The sequence below is a fragment of the Lissotriton vulgaris genome, chromosome 3_1 (assembly GCF_964263255.1).
Source record: "Lissotriton vulgaris chromosome 3_1, aLisVul1.2, whole genome shotgun sequence".
Taxonomy (NCBI): domain Eukaryota; kingdom Metazoa; phylum Chordata; class Amphibia; order Caudata; family Salamandridae; genus Lissotriton; species Lissotriton vulgaris.
Window position 1 is genome coordinate 758,144,985 of NC_141689.1, and position 7,803 is coordinate 758,152,787.

The following is a 7,803-nucleotide window of genomic DNA, read 5'->3' on the forward strand; positions in this document are numbered from 1 at the left end:
CAGTTGTTCCTGACATTACTGCCCTATTGACTATGATTCCAGCCTCTGCAACATGGTTTTCGGTGATTGACTTGAAGAATGCTTTCTTCAGCATCTCGATTGCTGAGGAGAGTAGGGATATTTTTGGCTTCAGTTTAGGAGGACGAAGTTTCCGCTTTAAACGCGCTCCCCAGGGCTACTGCGAAAGTCCATCAATATATAGTCAAGCTTTAAAAACACAGCTTGACACAATTGTTTTACCTGAAGGCGCTACCCTCATTCAGTATGTTGATGACTTACTTGTTGCTGCAGACTCTGAGGAAATCTGTAAAGAAGCCACATTGTCTGTGCTGCGTCATTTGTGCGATCTGCATCATAAAGTGTCTCCCTCAAAATTACAATATTGTCGACAAGAAGTGACCTACTTAGGTCATCTCTTATCGAAGGAGGGAAGGAAACTGACCCCAGAAAGAATTCAGGCAATAGCAAAATTAAGTGTGCCAAGAACACAGAGAGAAGTGCGTGCTTTCTTGGGTATTACATCGTACTGTAGACAATGGATTCCAATTTTTTCTTTACTGGCCAAACCCTTGGTGGCATTAACGTGTAGAGATACACCCAGTCCCATGCCTTGGTCTGAAGAGTTGCAAACAAAACAGGTGATGGACCGAATGTGGATCAATGTCACACATTCAACCCAGTCCAAAAATCTGGGCCCAAATCCATCATTTTTTTGCACTCCACACCACCCTGGGTTAGACAATGGCGATATGCAAATCAGCTCTGACCCTGTGCCCCATGGGAACAGTCCAGTCCGAACTACAAAAGCCATGTCCTTCCCAGAACGGAATCAAGCATCCGAGGACCGGACCGGTTTCGAGGTAACACCTCTCATCAGCCCGGCTAGCTTGACTCCAGTGGTGTGGAGTGCCTGGGACCCACGTCTGAGCATCCCCAGCGCACTTATGGCGGTATTGCAAACAAAACAGGTGATGGACCGAATGTGGATCAATGTCACACATTCAACCCAGTCCAAAGATCTGGGCCCAAATCCATCGTTTTTTTGCACTCCACACCACCCTGGGTTAGACAATGGCGATATGCAAATCAGCTCTGACCCTGTGCCCCATGGGAACAGTCCAGTCCGAACTACAAAAGCCATGTCCTTCCCAGAACGGAATCAAGCATCCGAGGACCGGTCCGGTTTCGAGGTAACACCTCTCATCAGCCCGGCTAGCTTGACTCCAGTGGTGTGGAGTGCCTGGGACCCACGTCTGAGCATCCCCAGCGCACTTAGTGCGGTATTGCAAACAAAACAGGTGATGGACCGAATGTGGATCAATGTCACACATTCAACCCAGTCCAAAGATCTGGGCCCAAATCCATCGTTTTTTTGCACTCCACCCCACCCTGGGTTAGACAATGGCGATATGCAAATCAGCTCTGACCCTGTGCCCCATGGGAACAGTCCAGTCCGAACTACAAAAGCCATGTCCTTCCCAGAACGGAATCAAGCATCCGAGGACCGGACCGGTTTCGAGGTAACACCTCTCATCAGCCCGGCTAGCTTGACTCCAGTGGTGTGGAGTGCCTGGGACCCACGTCTGAGCATCCCCAGCGCACTTATGGCGGTATTGCAAACAAAACAGGTGATGGACCGAATGTGGATCAATGACACACATTCAACCCAGTCCAAAGATCTGGGCCCAAATCCATCGTTTTTTTGCACTCCACACCACCCTGGGTTAGACAATGGCGATATGCAAATCAGCTCTGACCCTGTGCCCCATGGGAACAGTCCAGTCCGAACTACAAAAGCCATGTCCTTCCCAGAACGGAATCAAGCATCCGAGGACCGGACCGGTTTCGAGGTAACACCTCTCATCAGCCCGGCTAGCTTGACTCCAGTGGTGTGGAGTGCCTGGGACCCACGTCTGAGCATCCCCAGCGCACTTATGGCGGTATTGCAAACAAAACAGGTGATGGACCGAATGTGGATCAATGTCACACATTCAACCCAGTCCAAAGATCTGGGCCCAAATCCATTGTTTTTTTGCACTCCACACCACCCTGGGTTAGACAATGGCGATATGCAAATCAGCTCTGACCCTGTGCCCCATGGGAACAGTCCAGTCCGAACTACAAAAGCCATGTCCTTCCCAGAACGGAATCAAGCATCCGAGGACCGGACCGGTTTCGAGGTAACACCTCTCATTAGCCCGGCTAGCTTGACTCCAGTGGTGTGGAGTGCCTGGGACCCACGTCTGAGCATCCCCAGCGCACTTACGGCGGTATTGCAAACAAAACAGGTGATGGACCGAATGTGGATCAATGTCACACATTCAACCCAGTCCAAAGATCTGGGCCCAAATCCATCATTTTTTTGCACTCCACACCACCCTGGGTTAGACAATGGCGATATGCAAATCAGCTCTGACCCTGTGCCCCATGGGAACAGTCCAGTCCGAACTACAAAAGCCATGTACTTCCCAGAACGGAATCAAGCATCCGAGGACCGGACCGGTTTCGAGGTAACACCTCTCATCAGCCCGGATAGCTTGACTCCAGTGGTGTGGAGTGCCTGGGACCCACGTCTGAGCATCCCCAGCGCACTTATGGCGGTATTGCAAACAAAACAGGTGATGGACCGAATGTGGATCAATGTCACACATTCAACCCAGTCCAAAGATCTGGGCCCAAATCCATCGTTTTTTTGCACTCCACCCCACCCTGGGTTAGACAATGGCGATATGCAAATCAGCTCTGACCCTTTGCCCCATGGGAACAGTCCAGTCCGAACTACAAAAGCCATGTCCTTCCCAGAACGGAATCAAGCATCCGAGGACCGGACCGGTTTCGAGGTAACACCTCTCATCAGCCCGGCTAGCTTGACTCCAGTGGTGTGGAGTGCCTGGGACCCACGTCTGAGCATCCCCAGCGCACTTATGGCGGTATTGCAAACAAAACAGGTGATGGACCGAATGTGGATCAATGTCACACATTCAACCCAGTCCAAAGATCTGGGCCCAAATCCATCGTTTTTTTGCACTCCACACCACCCTGGGTTAGACAATGGCGATATGCAAATCAGCTCTGAACCTGTGCCCCATGGGAACAGTCCAGTCCGAACTACAAAAGCCATGTCCTTCCCAGAACGGAATCAAGCATCCGAGGACCGGACCGGTTTCGAGGTAACACCTCTCATCAGCCCGGCTAGCTTGACTCCAGTGGTGTGGAGTGCCTGGGACCCACGTCTGAGCATCCCCAGCGCACTTATGGCGGTATTGCAAACAAAACAGGTGATGGACCGAATGTGGATCAATGTCACACATTCAACCCACTCCAAAGATCTGGGCCCAAATCCATCGTTTTTTTGCACTCCACACCACCCTGGGTTAGACAATGGCGATATGCAAATCAGCTCTGACCCTGTGCCCCATGGGAACAGTCCAGTCCGAACTACAAAAGCCATGTCCTTCCCAGAACGGAATCAAGCATCCGAGGACCGGACCGGTTTCGAGGTAACACCTCTCATCAGCCCGGCTAGCTTGACTCCAGTGGTGTGGAGTGCCTGGGACCCACGTCTGAGCATCCCCAGCGAACTTATGGCGGTATTGCAAACAAAACAGGTGATGGACCGAATGTGGATCAATGTCACACATTCAACCCAGTCCAAAGATCTGGGCCTAAATCCATCGTTTTTTTGCACTCCACACCACCCTGGGTTAGACAATGGCGATATGCAAATCAGCTCTGACCCTGTGCCCCATGGGAACAGTCCAGTCCGAACTACAAAAGCCATGTCCTTCCCAGAACGGAATCAAGCATCCGAGGACCGGACCGGTTTCGAGGTAACACCTCTCATCAGCCCGGCTAGCTTGACTCCAGTGGTGTGGAGTGCCTGGGACCCACGTCTGAGCATCCCCAGCGCACTTATGGCGGTATTGCAAACAAAACAGGTGATGGACCGAATGAGGATCAATGTCACACATTCAACCCAGTCCAAAGATCTGGGCCCAAATCCATCGTTTTTTTGCACTTAACACCACCCTGGGTTAGACAATGGCGATATGCAAATCAGCTCTGACCCTGTGCCCCATGGGAACAGTCCATTCCGAACTACAAAAGCCATGTCCTTCCCAGAACGGAATCAAGCATCCGAGGACCCGACCGGTTTCGAGGTAACACCTCTCATCAGCCCGGCTAGCTTGACTCCAGTGGTGTGGAGTGACATGGGGCACAGGGTCAGAGCTGATTTGCATATCGCCATTGTCTAACCCAGGGTGGTGTGGAGTGCAAAAAAACAATGGATTTGGGCCCAGATCTTTGGACTGGGGTGAATGTGTGACATTGATCCACATTCTGTCCATCACCTGTTTTGTTTGCAATTACCGCCCTAAGTGCGCTGGGGATGCCCAGACGTGGGTCCCAGGCACTCCACACCACTGGAGTCAAGCTAGCCGGGCTGATGAGAGGTGTTACCTCAAAACCGGTCCGGTTCTCGGATGCTTGATTCCGTTCTGGGAAAGACATGGCTTTTGTAGTTCGGACTGGACTGTTCCCATGGGGCACAGGGTCAGAGCTGATTTGCATATCACCATTGTCTAACCCAGGGTGGTGTGGAGTGCAAAAAAACGATGGATTTGGGCCCAGATCTTTGGACTGGGGTGAATGTGTGACATTGATCCACATTCTGTCCATCACCTGTTTTGTTTGCAATTACCGCCCTAAGTGCGCTGGGGATGCCCAGACGTGGGTCCCAGGCACTCCACACCACTGGAGTCAAGCTAGCCGGGCTGATGAGAGGTGTTACCTCGAAACCGGTCCGGTTCTCGGATGCTTGATTCCGTTCTGGGAAAGACATGGCTTTTGTAGTTCGGACTGGACTGTTCCCATGGGGCACAGGGTCAGAGCTGATTTGCATATCACCATTGTCTAACCCAGGGTGGTGTGGAGTGCAAAAAAACGATGGATTTGGGCCCAGATCTTTGGACTGGGGTGAATGTGTGACATTGATCCACATTCTGTCCATCACCTGTTTTGTTTGGTCTGAAGAGTGTCAGAAAAGTTTTTCTGAATTGCGCACAGCATTATGTTCGGCTCCTGTGTTGGGTACCCCCAACTACAGTAAGCCCTTTACATTGTATGTCCATGAGAAAGAAGGTTGTGCATTATCAGTGTTGACACAGTTGTTTGGAGACAAGCAGCATCCATGTGCATATTTTTCGTCGACTTTGGATCCAGTAGCCAAAGCATTACCAAGTTGTTTAAGAGCAACAGCGGCAGCAGCTGTTTCGATTCGACAGTCTGCTGGCTTAGTAATGAATAATACGTTAGTGGTCATGGTTCCACATGCAGTGGACACGTTATTGAACAGAACCAAGACACAGCACTTAACTAGTGCTCGATTGTCTGGTTACGAACTAACTTTGTTAGCGAGCCATGTGCACATCAAAAGATGCAGCACACTAAACCCAGCCACGTTATTGCCAATTCCAGTTGAGACAGAGAATGCTGAAGAGCAGCATGATTGTTTTCTTAGAACAGAAGAAGAAAGGAAAGGGAGAATAGACCTCCAAGATACTCCTCTTGTTGAATGCGATGGTACCTTATGGGTGGATGGTTCATGCTTCAAGCTCCCGAATGGTGACACGACTGCAGCATATGCTGTCACAACTTTGCATACAATCGTTGAAACTGCACGTATTCCACATAACTCAGCTCAGGCGGCAGAATTGATTGCACTTACAAGGGCGTGTGTGTTGTCAAAAGGAATGAAAGTGAATGTGTACACTGACAGTCAGTATGCATTTGGTGTGGCTCATAGTTTTGGACGTCTGTGGCGTGAACGTGGGTTTCTGACTTCGCATGGAGCCAAGGCCCAGCATGGTCAGTTGGTGAATGAGCTTCTTGAATCACTGACCTTGCCTCTACAAGTTGCGATTGTAAAATGTAGTGCTCACAAGAAAGTGACTGATGATGTTGGTCGTGGAAATGCATTTGCTGATGAAGTCGCGAAAGAAACAGCAAGGAATGTGATGAGCAGAATGTATGTTGCAGGCTCTGCAAGATGGGTTGGTGATGTTGGAATGTGTGAAGACACGGTAGAAAGTGTGAAATCGATTCAATCTGAGGCCACAGAGAAAGAGTTGAACATGTGGAGAGAAAGTACGGGTAGAATGGATGCAAATGGCTGTTGGGTTGAATTGTCAGAGCATCAGAGATGGTTGCTACCCGATGCGTACGTGCTTGCAGTGGTTACAATGGTTCATGGAATGGCTCATATCAGCGTGAAAGGATTTGCAAGTTGTTAACTCCAGTATGGCAAAATGCTGGAATCCCTAAGTGTGCAGAGAATGTGGTCAAGAATTGCATGGTGTGTATGAAACACAACCCTGGTAGGGGAACCCCAACTCAAGCTGGTCATTTTGCACCTCCTACGTATCCTTTTGAGGTTTTGCAGCTAGATTTCATCCACATGGAGAGGTGCAACAATTTAAAATACGTACTCGTTGTTGTCTGTGCTGTCTCAAGATGGGTAGAAGCATATCCCCTAAAGGACACTACTGCCTTGTCCACAGCAAAAGCCCTTGTCAAAGAATTCTTCCCCAGGTTTGGAATGCCGAGAATGGTCTGGAGTGATAATGGGAGTGAATTTGTGGGTCAAGTGATGAAGAAAGTATGTGAAGGGCTAGGCATCCGACAGAAGTTCCATGCTGCAAATCACCCCCAATCAGCTGGATTAGTAGAATGCTACAACGGCACCCTAAAATTAAAATTGGCCAAAATTCAAGCGAGCACTGGTCTTAAATGGCCTGACGCTCTGCCCTTAGCACTCCTATCCACCAGAATGACCGTGCATTCAAGAGTGAAACTTAGTCCCTATGAAATTGTCTTCGGCCGTCCGGCCAACATATGGGGGGTGCCAAGACCCACCAAGTTCAGTGAAATAGAACACCCTGTTTTGCTTGACTATTTGTACGAATTGACGGCTAAATTGCGTGTTTTACACCAACAGGTTCATGACTCTCTGCCTCCGGCCTCTGAAGCTCCAGGCCATCAAGTCGATCCTGGATCCTGGGTGCTGGTAAAGAACTTTCAGCGAACAAAGAACGACCAGCCCAGGTGGACCGGCCCACACCTCGTCCTTCTTTCCACAAGATCAGCTGTTCGAGTGGAAGGAAAGAAGAACTGGATCCACGGGATCCACTGTAAATGGATCCCCCTGCCTCTGCCCTATGACCGGTGGGTCCAGGAGGGTGTCGCCGACTCAGAGACTGAATCTATGCCCCGGTTTCTGCCTTTCAGTGATGCTCGTGTAAAAGGAACAATTACTGAACAAGAGAGTGACAATATTTTGCAACCAGCTGTACCACCGTCAGCCCGATTGGACACTACAGAACCTGAAGTCTTGTTTCAAGACCATACAATACCAGGAAAACAACGGTATAATCTGAGGCCAAGAAATACAAACTAATAAAAGTGAACTAATAGAAGTTTTTTTCTCCCAAGTACTATTTTTGAAAGTGCAGCTCCCCATCTGAGGAACTTGCTTATTTTTGTTTTTCGAACCGCCATCCGGGTTCCGCTGCTAGGGCCGCGATTGCCCAAAGTCTTTGGGCTGCAGCTGACGACGTTAGGTCGGCAGTTCTGGTTGGTCTAAGGGAGTTGCCCTGGATCAACAGAAGCATTCCTTAGCAGAATCAACCTCCCATCGCGGGCAGCATTGTAGAGAGGGTGGAGTTTTTCAAGATGGAGAGACCTGCCAAAACTGTGAACTTTAAGGCCAGAATATGTGGATTAATGACAAAGAAACGTTTTTTA